This window comes from Gossypium hirsutum, chromosome D07 (assembly GCF_007990345.1).
Source record: "Gossypium hirsutum isolate 1008001.06 chromosome D07, Gossypium_hirsutum_v2.1, whole genome shotgun sequence".
Classification (NCBI taxonomy): domain Eukaryota; kingdom Viridiplantae; phylum Streptophyta; class Magnoliopsida; order Malvales; family Malvaceae; genus Gossypium; species Gossypium hirsutum.
Genome location: NC_053443.1, coordinates 34492552 through 34510034, shown reverse-complemented (window position 1 = coordinate 34510034; position 17483 = coordinate 34492552). Strand labels below are relative to the sequence as shown.

Genomic DNA, 17483 nt, shown 5'->3' with positions numbered 1-17483 from the left:
GAATTTCTACAAATCAAGACACAAGTGAATAAATTATTTAATTCAGATTCAGAATAATAAGTGAAGTCTAGGTGGATTCTTTCCTGGGTATTGTCTTTCTTTTTGGCTATCTTCAAATATTTTCCTAATTCATTCTCTGTTGCGTTCGTAGTTAATTTAGATTAGTAAATTTAGATTAAAACAATCATCCCAATTTATCGGTTAAATAATAAAAAAATAGTAATTACTAGTATTTTTAGTCCTCGTGGATACGATATTCCCTACTGACCAAAGCTATACTATTATTCGATAGGGGCGCCTGCCTTTATCGTAATTATAGTGAGTTTAGTGACCATCAAGTTTTTGGCACCGATTTCGGGGACTAAAATATTAGGAACACTCAATTTTTATTAATTTAGCCATTTATTTTTATTCCATTTTATTTTTGCTTTTAGTTTAATTTTTGCTTTCTAATTTTTATTTTATTTACTTCTGGCAGGTTCCTTTAGTTTATGACTAGAAGAAATCTATCGGGACCATAAGTATTTGATAGTGAAATTGAAAGTATAGCTCACAGAAACCGTAGAGAAGCAAGGCAGAGTCGAGAGAATATAGTGGAAGAGCAAGAGGACGTTATTGTTGTTACCGAGGAGATGGCTGATAATCAAAATAATCAGCTACCTCCTGTGGTTGCTGCGAATCCTGCAAGTCCAAATCTTGCTCCTCGTACTATGTACGGTTATGCCAAGCCCACTCTAATTAGGGCTAAATCGAGTATAGTGAAACACACCATTGCTGCGAATAATTTTGAATTGAAGCCGAACACAATTCAGATGATACAACAATTTGTTCAATTAGCTAGTTTGCAAGACTAGGATCCAAATACTCATTTGGCTAATTCTCTGGAAGTTTGTGATACTTTCAAGATAAATGACGTTTCTGATGATAGCATTCGCCTACGGTTGTTTCCTTTCTCGTTGAGGAATAAAGCAAAACAGTGGTTGAATTCTTTACCACTCAACCAAGAGGTTCTATCACTACATGGGATCAAATAACTGAGAAATTTCTATTGAAGTACTTCCCACTGGCTAAGACAACTAAGTTGAGGAATGATATCTCTTCCTTCGTGCAAATGGACTTAGAGACCCTATATGATGCATGGGAGAGGTGTAAGAATTTATTGAGAAGGTGTCCTTACCATGGGTTACCTCATGGCTACAGGTTAAAACCTTCTACAACAGTTTGAATCCCTTAACTAGGCAGTTAATCGATGCAGCAGTCGATGGTACCCTAAACAATAAGACACCTGAAGCAGCTTATGAGTTTATAGAAGAGATGTCACTGAATAATTATCAGTGGCAAGTCATGAGGACGAAGCCTAATAGAGCAACTGGTGTTTTCAATCTAGATGCAGTCACCATGTTATCAAATTAGGTAGAATAATTAAATAAGAAAATTGATGGTTTATATGTTTCTACACAGGTACATCCGGTGATGCAATGCGATGCAAATGGAGGAGGAATGACCAATCTAGAATATTTACCCTATGGTCTTAACACAGAGAATGAAAATATCAACTACATAGGTAATAATTCTAGACCTCAGAATAATCCTTACAGTAACACTTATTATGCCGGTTGGAGGAACCATCCCAATTTCTCTTGGGGTGGTCAAGGAAACCACAGACCACAACCCCCTCCAAGCTTTCAACCACCTTACCAACAAGATAAAAAGCCCAACCTTGAAGAGATGTTAACGAAGTTTATTTCTGTGTCAGAAACCCGCTTCCAAAGCACCGAAACAACACTTAAAAATCAACAAGCGTTGATTCAAGGGCTCGAGAACCAAATTGGTCAACTTGCGAAGTTGATTTCAGAATGGCCACAAGGTAGCTTACCTAGCAACACCAAAACTAACCCAAGAGAGCAGATTCATGCAATTACTATTCGAGATGAAGAAGGGTTAGTTGAATCTAAACCAGAACCGAGGCAAGAAAGTGTGGTAAGTAAAGGTAAGGTTGATGTAAGCCAAAATGAACAAAAACCGGTTAGTAAAGAATATAAACCTCGAGTGTCATATCCTAAGGAGATAAGGAGAGACCACACAAACGAACAATTTGGTAAATTTCTTAAACTTTTGAAAAAATACATATTAACTTACTGTTTATTGAAGCTCTTTCGTAGATGCCTAATTCTTTTAAATTTTTAAAGGAGCTTTTGGAAAACAAACGGAAGTTAGATGATTCGTCCCACGTAGAGCTAAACGTAGTTTGATTAGATATTTTGCAAAATAAACTACCTAACAAATTGAAAGATCCAGTGAGTTTTACTATTCCTTGTTTAATTGGTAGTTTAAAGGTTAATAATGCTTTGGCTAATTTAGGGGTGAGTATTAATGTCACGCCCTATAAAATGTTTAAACAATTAGGTCTTGGGAAACCCAAACAAACTAGGATGAGTATTGAACTAGTCGATAAAACCATTAGATTTCCTAGGGGTATTATTGAATGCGTACTTGTAAAAATTGATAAATTCATATTCCCAGTTGATTTCATTGTTTTAGACATGGATGAAGATAGCGACGTACCTTTGATTCTAGGTTGACCCTTTTTAGCAACTGCCAGAACTATTATAGATGTTGGTACAGGTGAATTAATACTTCGTGTAGGTGACGAAACAATTACACTCCAAGCTCGTGATTCTGTTAAGACATCTAGTGATTGAGATGATTATACAAGTTCTGTTAATATTAGTAAACTTGTGGCTCAAACTTCTTTGCAGGAAATCCCTAGGAAAAATGTGATGGAGCCACGTTCCAATTCATGTGACAAAAACAGAATGACTCATGAAGAACGAATGCTACAGATCGATGAACTAGACAAATGGCAAACACATGTCAAGGAGAAACCAAGAATACACGATGCAGAACCAAAGTTACACCATGATGAGAATGTGGATGGAACACAACAAATTAAGGTTGGGGACAAGGTACTATTAGATAAAATGGATCCTCAAATTGCCACTTCAAAACTTAATGCAAATGGAGCAACTGCTTTTACGGTACTAAATGTCTTCCCATACGGTACAGTCGAGATTAATCATTCTGAATTCGGTACTTTTAAGTTAAATATTACTCCACTCAAACCTTATTTTGATAATAGAATTGACAGCAAGAAAGAGGAGTTTCAACTCCGCGAAACACCGTGACCGTGTGAATACTAGATAAGTTGAGCTTAGACTTTAAATAAGCACTTCTCAAGAGGCAACCCGAGTGTTAACACTGCTAATTTTCTTAATTTTATCTCACGTTATTTTAAATTAATTAATTTTAAAACTTAGTTTTAAAATTTTAAGAAAATCGACAGTGAGTTACACAACTTGGACAAACAGGCATGTCCTTGGCCGTGTGAAACCTGGAGCTATTTTTTTCATTTAAAAATCAAATCAGAGAGTTACACGGGCCTCACACTACCGTGTCACCATTAAAAACCCCAATTCCCTTTTCATTTTCTTTATTTTGTCATCTTCCCCAAACCCCTTAACCCTAGCCGCCACTAACCAAATCTCCCCATCTCTCTGGCCACCATCGCTTTTGAACCACACTATGCCCCTAAATCCCTCGCCCTTCCCTTCCATTTCTTTTCCTTTCACCCATTTTTCTCCCATTCTAGACCAGCCCCAATTGACCTCCACCCTCGCACCGACCAAGCCAGACCCTTCCCCTCCCCCTTTCCTCCCTTCGACCCGCACCTCCGCCCCACCACATGCCTGTCGCTCGTCATGCCATCGACCCCTACCACCGCTGTAGTCGGTCCTCTTTTCTTCTCCCTTGTTCTTTTTCTTTTCTTCTTATTATTATATTATTATATTATTATTTCTTTATTTATTCTAATTATTTTATTTTTTATTAGTTTTACTAATTTTATTTATTTCTTTATTTATTCTTGTTTATTCAATTTCTTTACTGTTGATTTTGTGTTTGTTCTTGAGTTCTTGACATTTTTAATTTTTGTTTTGTTTTTATTTCATTTTATTTTTCATTAAGCAGTATTATGCATGTAGTTTGTTTTAGTTGATTTATTTTTTTATTTTTCTTCTTGCTAGTCTTGCTTTTTCATTTTTATTGTTGATCATTATTAGTTTTCTTTATTCTTACTAGGTTTTTGTTTGGTAATAACTTTCTGATTATTATTTTTGTTATGTTTCAAGTCAATATCTCTCTTAGTCCAATTGTTGAACTTCACTTAGATTTTTCTTTCTTATTCGCGCGTATCTATTATGTTGATTCATTCATTTAATTTATTTGATTGCTTTATTGCAGATTCATTATGACGAACACACGCGACAAGTCTAAGGTCACTGTCCCAGATTCGAAAAAGTGGAAGACCCTTGGAGGATTTATTTCAGCTCCTTCGAGTGCGACCACTTGGCCTAGGCCGATGTATTGATTGGGCCGCGTTGGAGCAAGTCTACCTAGCTGATCACGTGCGCGCCTTTACTACTACAACCTCATAGGACTAATTTTTCTACATCATCGAGCCCACATACATGGAGCTGATGTTGGAGTTTCGCTTGATGTTTACTCTTTAGCACGCAATGACGACTCATAACACGCTAGGCACCATCACTTTCAGACTTGGTGGCTTGGTGAACCAATGGAACTCTACACTGAGGAGTTTATGAGTGCCGAGAACTTCCTCTGCCTACATCGATACATCCACCACTCGCCAGCTAGTTGTTGGACAGATCTTATAGTGAGTAGGACACTTTATGATACGAGTCGCTCGAAGGCAACTTCTCTCTCTCTGACCTTACGGTATCTTTATGCCCTTTTAGCTCACACTTTGACCGGTAGGAGAGAGAGCACCGGAGTCGTTAGTACTACTAATGCTTATTTTCTATGGAGCACAGCCACCGGACATATATTTGATTTGGCATATTTCATCGTCTTAGCCTTTCGCCATTAGATTGACCCCCACAAGAAGGGCCCATTTGTTTAGGCCCTTATGTGACTCAACTTGCTCAACATTTTGGTCTCTTTGACACACTAGAGCAGTCCTCTACACTTACACTTGTTGGCCAGATGTCCCCACAGGGAATCTTGAGCATGATCCATATAAGGATGATCGAGCAGCGTCATGGAGTAGATCCTCCTCAGTAAAGATTAGTTCATTTTAACTCTCAGAATGAACCCGAGGAATTCACTGATGATGTCCCCTTCCATCACGAGGGACCCACCTCAGTCTCCACCTTTGAGTCATCATCCTGTGTCTTCTGTTGCTACTTTAGCGGACCTCTCTGAGCAGTTCACTCACTTCGAGCAACACTACTTTCAGAGGTTCGACAATATTGATGCGACATTGCAGTAGATCTGTCAGCATATCCATATCTCCTCCTCAGTGCCGACAACTCATGACACCAACGCGTCTAATGATAAGGACCATTGGGTCTATTTATTTTATTTTTATTTTTAATTTCTTAGACTTATTTTGTTTTTATATGGTGAACTATATTTTTATTTTCATGGTTGTTCCTAATAGAGTTTTAATCCCTTAATCTTATTCACTTCTTGTGTTTATTTTCTTAGTAGTTTGCTCGGAATCATGCAATACATTTAGATTTCACTACAATTTCACTTTTAACTATTCTGGGGATTTCATCCAAATTTCAGGGCAATTTCAGTTTTCTCCCTCTCTTATACTATTCTGTTCATATTGTGATTATATCTGTTTGTACATTGAGGACAATGTATATCTTAAGTGTGGGGAGGTTATTTATATAATTATTAGAAAATTCTTGAATTATGCCTTCTGTTTAAGTAGTTTTCTCATACTTTTATTAGAATAAATTTTTATCAATTTGTGATTTTTATTGATGTGTTTTGGATTAAATTCATATGTATTTGTGAATTGATTGTTTAAACTTTAAGAAATGAGAGAATCAAGCATGATAAATTTATTTTCAGAATTAAAAATTTTAGGTTGTTTCCCTGAATTGTGGTATTATCTTGAAGTTTTAAATTTACAAGTTTGACATCAAAACCATAATTTTTTGTGAGATTTTGAGCCTTTAGAGCATACACTTTTCTTGCTCATATTATTATTGGTTATAAGTGTCTCAATTTGATTTGTTATTCTAGAACTTGCTTCGATTATGCATGTCGAGACCACACCTTTGAGTTGATATACTGAGATGATAAAGGAACTTAGGTTTTAACTCACTTATTCCATAAAAAGCCTACCTACATAATTAACCATTAGTGAACCCCTTTGAGTCTAACATGTCGTTTCTTGATTTACCCATTAATGTTAACCCATAACTCATTTTTTGATTCGTTGAGAATTTTTCCCATTTTATTGACTCCCTTTTTGTCTAGATTTGATTTGGTTAGTTGCCTAACTATGCTCTTTTGTTTCATTTGATGAGTTATTTCTTATTGGTCTCAAAAAAATATAATAAATAATAATAAATACATATATATTGATTATTAATTAGTTCTATGTTAATTGAGCTTGAACAATTAAATTCATATTTTGATAAGAAGCTTCTGTTATTCTTGAATAGTTTTTGATTAAAGTAATTGTTTTTAATTAAGCATCTGTGTATTTTTTTAGTTTGGTAATTTATCAATTCAATCTAGATTTTAACCAATTTTTTCAGCCTTTCTCCATACCCTTTAACCTAAGCCCTATTACAACCTCTTAAAGACCTTTTGATTTGTGTATCATCTCATTTTATAGTGGTGGAGATTTGATTTTCGTGCAAGCCTATGGTAATGACTTTTCATGTTTGACTATTGAGTGCTTATTTTTGAACCTTAAACACTTTGAGTGATTTGAGTGAATCTTTAGTGACGATGTTGATTCTTGTCGATTTTGAATTAAAGGTGATTACTTAGATAAGGGGAAATACCTATGTTTTCATGCTTTAAAAATGTTCGACTTGGATTGTTTGAATCCTTAGTGCTCTTTTAGTTGAATTATCAATATATGATTATTTGTGAATTATGAAAAAACATTATTGATGAAAATTATAAGTTGAGGAAGATTAATTTTAAATTATGAGTTCAGGATTTTTCTTGAGGACAAGCAAACACTGAAGTGTGGGGATATTTGATAAGCCATAAAAGTAACATGTTTTTAATCTCATTCTTGATGCATTTTTGGATGATTTATTATGTAAATTAGTGAATTTATCCTTTAAATTCATGTTTCTATACTTAGGTGAGCATAGGGGAGTGAAAGGAGCAAAAAACAAGCCAAAATCGAGTAAAAAGAGTTGTTTTCAACATCCACACGGCCTGAGCACGCCCATGTGCCAGCCCATGTCGATTTCTCACCCTGTTTCCCAAACACGCTAAAAAGCCCAATTTTTAGGCTTTCTGAGCATTCTAAAATCTATAAATAATAATTAGAAGAAGACCTAAATGGGATGCACGGAGATTGAAGATCTCCTTTTAACTTCTTTCGAAGCTTATTTGAATTCCTTTATGTCTTGTAGTTTTTCTGACTTTAAGATGTTTTCTGTTCAGATTATGAACTAAATTCCCTAGATAGCTAGGGAAGATGAAACCTATGATGAGTCTTATTATTTGATTTCTAAATTACATGATAAATAATTGATCCTTGTTCTCAACTATGTATGCTTATTTCGTGCTTTAATATTTTAGGGATATTAATCCATGTTTAATGTTTTTATTTCATTGGAGCAAAAGTCTCTGTTTAAGACTAGATCTAGTATAATTGAGTGGAGTTGCATGCAGTCCTAGAAATAGGGCGACATAAATCTACTGGATTAGAGTCAAATCTAAAAGGGGAATCTATAGATCGAGTTAATGCGATAATAGGGGTTTTAATTAGAAAGATATTTTGATTAATCAACCTAGAGTCAGTTGTTCTTACTCTCGAAAGAGATGTTAACATAATTTAGGCATTTCTACAAATCAAGACATAAGTGAATAAATTATTTAATTCAGATTCAGAATAATAAGTGAAGTCTAGGTGGATTCTTTCCTAGGTATTTTCTTTCTCTTTGGTTATCTTTAAATATTTTCCTAATTCATTCTATGTTGCGTTCGTAGTTAATTTAGATTAGTAAATTTAAATTAAAACAATCATCTCAATTTATCGGCTAAATAATAGAAAAATGGTAATTACTAGTAGTTTTAGTCCTCGTGGATACGATATTCCCTACTGACCATAGCTATACTATTATTCGATAGGTGCGCTTGCCTTTATCGTAATTATAGTTAGTTTAGTGACCATCACTAATATATTTCTTTTTGAATTCTATTTGGAAAAATTCCCATGTAACACTCTCCCTCGGTACAACAGAAACCAGAGTATTCCACCACTAATAAGCTGAATCTTCTAGCAAAGATATAGAACATTTCAAACATTCAACAGTTGTGCAAGATAACTCATTTAAAACCATGATAGTGTTTTGTAGCCAGAATTCAACCCTTTCAAGATCATCTTCGGTAGTTGCTCCAAATTCTTCTGCCCCATATTGATGAATTTTATCTACCAGAGGCTCACCAATTCTAATAGGTTCTGTACCTTGTAGCATATTAGGAACCGGTTGAGGAACAAGAGGGGGAGGTTGTTGTACAGTAGGATTTGTTCTTAGAAATTCTATAAGCCATTCATTCATCATTTGAAAGAAGGCTTCTCTACCCTCCCCACCTCGGACATCAGATACGGGCCTTTTACTACTGGAAGCAACTCTTTGAACAGAAGCTTGATCATTGCTCTCAGATTCCTCAGATTCAGCTCGGTTGGACGATATTACTATATGAAAAACATGTTTAAAATGGTCAGGAGATATCACAGTATCACAAATTATATCACACTATCACAAATTATATAATGGCATGGTCAGGAGATATCTGCGTTAGCCCAAGAATCGACTAAACCCTAACTCTGATACTAATAAATGTAACACTCCTAACCGATATCTGTCACCAAAACAGAGTTACAGAGCATTACCAGCATTTACAGATTTAAAAATGGTTTACACATATCATTTACTATTCATAACCAAAATCAAACATATTAAATCATAATGTCCCTTGAATGGGCCCTCGAGACCCAATTTATGCTTTAGAAACAAGTCGGGACTAAACAGGGAACTCAGAGAATTTTTCGCAAAATTTCAAAATTTTTCTTAAGTACAAGGGACACACAACCATGTGGTCAAGTCGTGTAGCTCACACGGCCAAGTGAATCACCCGTGTCCCAAGCTGTATGGGCATTCGATATGAGGCACACGGCTATGTCCCAGCCCATGTTCATGCCCGTGTAACTCTCTGACTTGGGTCACACAGCCAGCCACACGCCCGTGTGCTAGGCCGTGTAGACAATTTAATTTTTGAAAATTAGGTTCAAGGGTCACACGGCCAAGTCACACGCCTATGTGCTAGGCCGTGTGTACGCTCGTGTCTCTGTCCATATGAGTAATTCAAAGCATTCTGTTTCTCAAATTTTTAAGTTGTAGGGGACACACAGCCAAACCACACGTCCATACGCATGGCCGTGTATCATACATGGCTGAGACACACGCCCGTGTCTCTGCCCGTGTGGACAAAATAAGGTCATTTCCAAGACTTATTTCTCACCCAAATTTGTCTTGCACCTACAATAAAATTTTGACACATTCCCAAACCAATTCCTATGCTTGACATATCATCACATATTTTCAAGTTACCAACTTACCAAATTGGTCAAATATTCATTTAACCATATTTATACCTAATATGTATATCAATTCAAGCACACAACACATATCAACATAATATGGTCTCATATACATATACATCAAAACATACCATCACTAGGCATTCCAATGGCTAATTACAACCAAATATTAATATGCCATTGTTTGGTCATTTTAACCTATATATGCCATTATACCAAGGGAAATTTTACTAATTATACCAAAATGAGCTGAAGGATAGTGTGATCTTGCTCCGACCCGCTTCCAACATTTACGAGCTTCCGAGTACTATAAAATAGAGGAAATAAAACAAAGTAAACATATTATGCTTAGTAAGTTCGTATAACGAAAAATCAACTTACCAATCATTTATATTTAAGATAAACATACAAAATTTATCCAAAGAGATTTAGAAATTTTCCTAAACACATAATCTCAAGAAACTTGTTAATAAGATATTACATATATACATGAAGAATCAAGGATGAGCTCATCATGTAATAACTTTCATAAACATATGTTTTTCATATCATATTTCCATATAACATGTGCATTTCCATAACAAATCATCTTAAGTTCAGTTTATTCATGTTAGAACTTTACCCGTTGAATTTATTTGAAATATCAATGGATACACATGTAGTACACTCGAAGTGTACAAAACTGTAATCCGTCAAATCATATTTAGGGGTACCTATTAGGGAACATAATTAGGAAGCACTCTCTTGAGCCATATAACAGGATGTTCATGTGAGCCATGTAACAGGAAGCTTATCCGAGCTATAACAAGAAACTCATAAGAGTTTAAAACAGGAAGCTCATTGAACTTAACAGGTAACTCTGAAGAGTTATTATCAGGGAGCTCTGAATAGCCATATAACAGGAAGTTCAACTGAGCCATATCAGGAAGCTCACAAAGAGCCTATGTCAAGACGCTTATAAAGAGCTGCGGTATGTCCGTATTATATGCCGGATCCATACCGATCATATAATAGGACGCTTACAAAGAGCTGCGATATGACCGCAACACATGCAGGATCAATACCGATCGGGATGCTCGTAGGAATCATGTATGGGAAGCTTTAGAGGGCTTATAACAGGATGCTCGTAAGAGCTATGGTGTGTCCGCAACATATGCAGGACCACAACCAATACGGAAAATCCTGTATCCATCAAATTTCATTTATTCAAACGGGACTTAGCACTTGTAAAACATTATCGGATATATGATTTATGTTTATACATTACAATCATACATTTCACAATCATAACATTCAATTTAAACAAATAAACATATATTTTAGTTACACGAACTTACCTCGATAATTGTTTGTGTTCTTAGGCTATTAATAAAATTCACATTCAATTTCATCCAAATCACATCCTAGGCAAAATTACCATTTTGCCCCTATACTTTTAATAAATAACAATTTCATCCTTAAGCTTGGAAAATGAAATTCATGCAATTTAATCCTTATTCCAAGTCTAACTGGATTTTTTTCATATAACATTTACATCCCATCTAATTCATAAAATTCAAAAATTTTCCATGAATTTTACATATTTACACTTTAGTCCCTAAATCACAATTTCATCAAAATTTACTTTACAAAAGTTGTTTATCTATCAACAATCGTTCATTTTCTACCATAAATTTCAAAATTTCAGCATACTCATCCATAGAAAACTTTTAATACTTTGGTAAATTTACAAATTAATCCCCAAAATAGGTAGATTATGTTACTACGATCTCGAAAATATAAAATTACTAAAAACATGACAAGAATTCATACCCAACTGAGCCAAAACAACTTCCTTGAAATTGATTTCTCTTAGCTAGGATTTCCATGTATTTTAATTCGTGCAAGATGATGAAATAAGATGATATTAGCTTATTTCCATATTAAATTAATTCAATTTCCAATTTAGTCCTTTTCTTTTTCTAATTTTCCATGGATGAATCTTCATAAATATGTACTAACTCCATTTAATGGTCTAATTACCATATAAGGACCTCAAATTTTGAATTCTATAGCTATTTAATCCTTCTAGCTACTAGAATTTTAACTTTTGCATTTTATGCAATGTCGTCCTTTTTATAATTAAACATGAAATCGATAAAATTTTCTTATCGAAATTTTCATACGTCTTTCCTATCATAATTCAGACCATGCAATAATATTAAAATAAATTTTCTTTTTGACTCAGATTTGTGGTCCCGAAACCACTATTCCAATTTCACTAGAAATGGGATGTTACAAATAAAATAATAAGAGCTGATAAATACCTTTTAGGATCATATATAATAAAAATTAAGCCTAAAACCTAAACCCAATATGATTTAAAATTGAATTAAAAGCCTGAAATTCGTAATTTCCATAATAATCCCATCAAGAAATTCTCTTATCACAGTCTGCACTAAAACAATCATAACTTGAGTTCTCGAACTCAAAATAAAGTGATTCAAAGTGAGTTTTGAAGCTAACAGACAGGTATTCGAACTCTATGAAGACATCTTAATCTAGAACCCCTGGATTCCATCCCAAAATTTATCACAAATTGACTAATATTTTCATCTTAAAAATTCATAACTTGGTTGTATTGACTTTAATACATTTCACCCATTTCGTGCATGTATCATTTGTCATTTCCTCAAAAAGATTCATCCTCACATACTGACTTTGACCGAATCTTGGTTTGATTTGCTTGAACTTTAACCATGTTGTTGGGCCTTGAGGTAGTGGAAGCCCATCATATCCATGGGCCTAAAATTGGATGTTGAGACCCATATCATTCTGACATTCCTCAAGAAGATTCGTCGTCGAATATTTAGCTATAGAAAAAGAAAAGGGAAGAGAATTAATAACAATAAAAGAAAACAAATACTTAGTTAAGCTTTCTTGTGTACCAAAACTATATTCAAAATCAAAGATATGATTTTGATCCCTCAAATTAGCTTGGATCAAGTACCTCTTCTTCAAAAAAAAAACCATCAACAGTAACCAAAGGAAAATATTAGACACATGAGTGTTCAAGTAAAAAATAACTTGTAATTTATTTGATATGCATGGTCATCCATAAGAAGTTCCAAAGATTAGTTAATAATTTCACATAATAATCAAAATCCAGAAGTACTCATAAACTGATTAGTTAACTTGAACATGGCGTCGATGTTTCGTTTTGACCTCTCTGTAGTAATGAGAAGGAATGAAACGCTTTCGCATCACTTGCTTCAATTCATCCTATTTTTCAATTTCCCTTTCGTAGTTTCTTTGATGATTAATTCCAAGCTGAATCCACCAACTCAATGCATAATCCAAAAATTCAACGGTCTCTAATGAGATGTTTTCCTCTTTTGAGCATTTATAGTAACAAAACAAAAGTTCAATTTTTTATTCCCACTCACAATATGCTTCGAGATTATTATTTTCACAAAATTGTGGAATTGAGAACTGTGGTTTAGCCAAAGAAGACTATCCATGATTATTATTGACGAAAGTCTCATCACTCCTGTGAGGTGCACGTATAACATTATTTTCACGAAGACGAGCTACTCAATCTTATCTCCCCAATTATGATTCTGACGCTCAACTTTGGTACTTAGACATTCCAAATATTTTTGCCGTGTTTAGAATAGTGCCCCATTGTTGATCTTGAGCATCTCGAACCTCTTGATCCCTTTGCAACTTTCCGATCATAGTATCGCAAATCATTATGAAAGTCTAAAAAGAACAGAACAGTCAAGAAGAGAAAAATTAAGCAAAACCTCACTGTTATGCACTCGGAAATAAAAATCAAATTCTCAATGAGGTCAAAATTAATCTTGTGAGTCTTTTAAAAGTTTTTATATCAACGAATTAGAATGTATTAGAATCAAACTAGCAAAGCAAACCTAGTAGCATTAGGAGTCCAAAATCGACTAGACACCAAAGGATTATGTTGCATATAGGAAGGAATGTGCAACATACTTTAGCCTACTAACACAAGAAACAATAAAGTGTTAGAATACGCAAAGGAATAATAAAAATAATAAATAAATAAAAACGTAAGGCTAAAAATCAATGAAGATCCCTAAAACCCGAAAAGCCGAAAAATTGTGAAGCAACTTGACAAACTTCGTTCAAGGTTTTTCCAATTTCCAAAAATCACAAGATTTAAACTAAAGCCTCCTCAAATAATTTGTATCTAATTTGGAAATTTTCAACACAAAAGTCAACTCACAAATTTTTTTTAAAATTTTTATTTATTTCTTTAATTTTTCTAATTTTTTCTCTTTTTCGATCAAATTTTTTTTGGGAAAATTTTTTTAATATTCTAAAAGAGTGCCAAGAATAAATATGTAAAATTTCAGATCATTTGAAAAATATTTACTCACTAAAAAATATATTTTCTCAAAAAATTTCTATGTAAAAAAATTATTTTCAGGCTGTTTGCTGGAAATCAGTGTAAAAGAACACAAAGAACACCTAAAACACCCAAGAATCTGATACCAAATGATAAGGAATGGGTGTGGAGACAGTGTGGTATGTTTTTCCAAGTCGTGGATTTAACTTAAGGATCTAGACGTTCAAAAAGAAACTTGGATTTTGACACAAACTAAAACACCAAGAAATTTAAGTCAAATAAAAAAATTAATTAATTAATTAAAATAAATAACTAAGATAAATAAAACAGAACAATAAATTAAATATTAGAACAATAAAGAAGAAAATAAAGAAGATAATAAAGATGATAGATGGAAAAAATAGAACGTGGCATGTAAAAGTCTTAAGGAGCCTTGCAACAAGAAGAATCCATAACCCCCTTCAAGCTACTCTAATTTCCCCTCCAGGAAAGCAAATGTGGAGAAAAAGTTTGAAGATGATCCCTACAGTCTGAAAAGATTGTTAAAACTTTTCTAAAAGAAAACTTGAGTAAAATTCTTGAAAAGAAAATTTCAAAAAGAATTTATTAACACAAAGGAGAAGTTGTTGAATAATAACGAATTGATTGTTGTACAATGCAAAGGACTTTTTATAAACTAGCTAAATAAATCTAAATAAAACTCTTAAGTATACTAGAACTCTAATTAACCTAAACAAGAAGTTTTAAGCTAAACTTTCTTATTGACATAAAACTCCTAAATAACTTAAAATACTTAATAATTATAAAAAATTCAGGATAAAATAATAATAAAATAATAGTTGATAAATATAATATTGAGCTCATATATAATAAAAATTAAGCCTAAAACCCGAACACAATATGATTTAAACTCAAATTAAAAGTATGAAACTCATAATTTTCATAATAATCTTGTCTAGAAAATCTACTCATGTTGTCTTCACTAAAATGGTCATAACTTGAGTTTCCGAACTCAAAATAAAGTGAATTAAAGTGCATTTTGAAGATAAGAGACAGATCTTCGAACTCTGTACAGACATATTAATCCAAAAATTCTTATATCGCATCCAAAATTTTGTCACAAGTTGACTAACCTTTTTAGCTTGAAAATTGATAGGTTGGTTGAATTAACTTTAATACATTTCACCCATTTTGTGCATGTATCATTCCTCATTTCCTTGAAAAGATTCATCGTCTCATACTAGATTTGATTGAATCTTGGTTTGATTTGCTTGACCTTTAACCTTAATGCTATGCCTTGAAGTAGTGCAAGCCCATCACATCTATGGGCCTAAAATTGGGCCTTGAGACTCGTATAAACTCTCTAATTCATTTTTTATTTAACCATTTCAATTAAACCCCCATATTTCGAAGTGTGACAACTCTCCCCTCCTTAAAAAAATTATTTTTTGAAATTTACTTGGTTTGAACAGATGGGAATACTTTAGGCAGATTGAGTCTTCCGGTTCCTACATGACCTCCATAGTGCCATGGTTCCGTCACATAATCTTAACAAGTGGGATTTGTTTTCTTTTCAGAACCTTTACCTCACAATCTAGAATTATCATAGATTTCTCTTCAAAGGACAAATCCAGTCTCACTTTAATCTATTCGATTGGAACAACATGGGAAGGGTCAAATCAATATCCTCTTAACATGTGTAATGCCCCAGAGTTTGTATATTTGTTTACGTGTATTTATGACACAACTGTGTATCTACTTCAGTGGTTAAGTGCTTTGGGTATGTGTGTGAGGTCCTAAGTTCAAGCTTTGTCTTGGGAAAAATTTTTGTATTTTTCTGAACAAAGCCCTATCACTAGTCAGTAGGTTTATATTAAATGTTGGTAAATTATGTCAGAATGGGTCTGCTGGTCTGGTGGTTAACTGGAGAGCAAAGGAGCAGGAGGTCTAAAGTTTGAACCCCTATTTGTGCAAATGGGATTTATTTTGCTGCTTGTGCCGTGTGGGTGTTTGGGTTTAGTCGAAATGCTGAAGTGTTTGAGTGGAATTTAAATTTAGTAGTTGAGAAGAAGTGGTGGACGGTTTTTGGAGGTGTTGGAGTGATTTGGGGAGAAAAATAAGGGAAGGAGGAGTTTCAAATCATCCCAAATGGGTAGTGGAAGTTTGATGGAGAAAATTTAGGAGTGAATTAAGGGATCGGAGTTCTTATCAAATTATTCTGTTCATATTTTTCTTTTCCCTAAAAATAGAATTTTCAGTTTTCTCTTCTCCTCTTCTTCCTTTTTTCTGCCGTTTTCTTTTTTATTAGTTTTCTCTTTTCTTGCTGCCGAAATTTTTGTGCTCACCCATTCTTTTTTTCTTCTCAATTTCTTTCCATTCGGTCTTATGTCGTCCCTCGATTAACTGCGATCGTTCGATAAGTACTTATCTTTTTTACATTGTTTCTCTCCAAAAACTCTATCGATTCTCCTTTGACATTTCTTCTCTCTTTTGCCGAAACCTACCATTCTCTTCACATTTTTCTTTCAATTCTGCTTTCATTTCGACTGCAATCGCACTTTTTTTCCTTATTTTGGCATTTCGTGGACAACTTCGGTAAGTGATTTTATATGGTTAGTAGTTGAGAATGTTAAGTTTCTGACTAGGGGTTATTCTATTATTTAGGCAACATCTTTTCACTTGGATCGAGACTCTTCTAGTACTACCTTGTAAGTAAATCGATTTGAAGCGTAGGGGGTAAGTTTCAATCACTCAATAGTTGAGTAACCCGTTCGGGTTGGTTTTAATTCATCGGTTAAGTGATTAACTGAGTAGTATTTTGGTCAATTATAGGTTCGGGATTGCTTGGAGTTGCTTTTGTGTCAAAAATGTTACAAGTGTGTAACCGTAACACTGCAAATAGAGAACGACGAAAAGCCAAAAAGTGAGGCTGTCGACGCCGCTCGGACGCGTGACCATCAGTGTGGTAGGTCGTGTGATCGAACACAAGCGTGTGATCGACGAGGCTGGCCGTGTGGGATACACGGGTGGAACGACGAAAATGTGCAAGTGTACACAATCGCAACAAGTAATAAAGTGACAAGTAAATGTCGAGTTATCGTACCCACAGGGACTGTAAAAAAGAATATTTATGAAATTAATGTTAAAACACTTTGGTGATGAAAAATATTTTGGTTTAAAGATGATTAAAAACTAAGGGTTAAAAACTAAGTAAAAAAAATTTAAAAATAAAAAGGTTCTAATGCACGATTTCAAATAAGGTTTAAGTAAGATGATATAATTGTGTTGGATTAATTACATTCATTTAACTTAGAATTATTAAACTTATGTTTGTACTGCTACGAACAAATTTACGGCAACTCGGTAATTTGCTAACTACTGCTCATACATACTTATTAAATTAATCAATCTCTTGAACATTTTTCAATGTCAATCCAAGCGATTAAT

General features: G+C 34.0%; 1 non-coding gene across 1 annotated transcript; it reads right to left on the bottom strand.

Moving 5' to 3' along the window:
• Positions 1-1078: 1078 nt before the first annotated feature.
• On the bottom strand, positions 1079-1185 carry LOC121219666 (small nucleolar RNA R71). The gene has a single exon (XR_005916555.1). It is a non-coding gene; the product is annotated as a small nucleolar RNA R71 (small nucleolar RNA).
• Positions 1186-17483: the final 16298 nt, after the last annotated feature.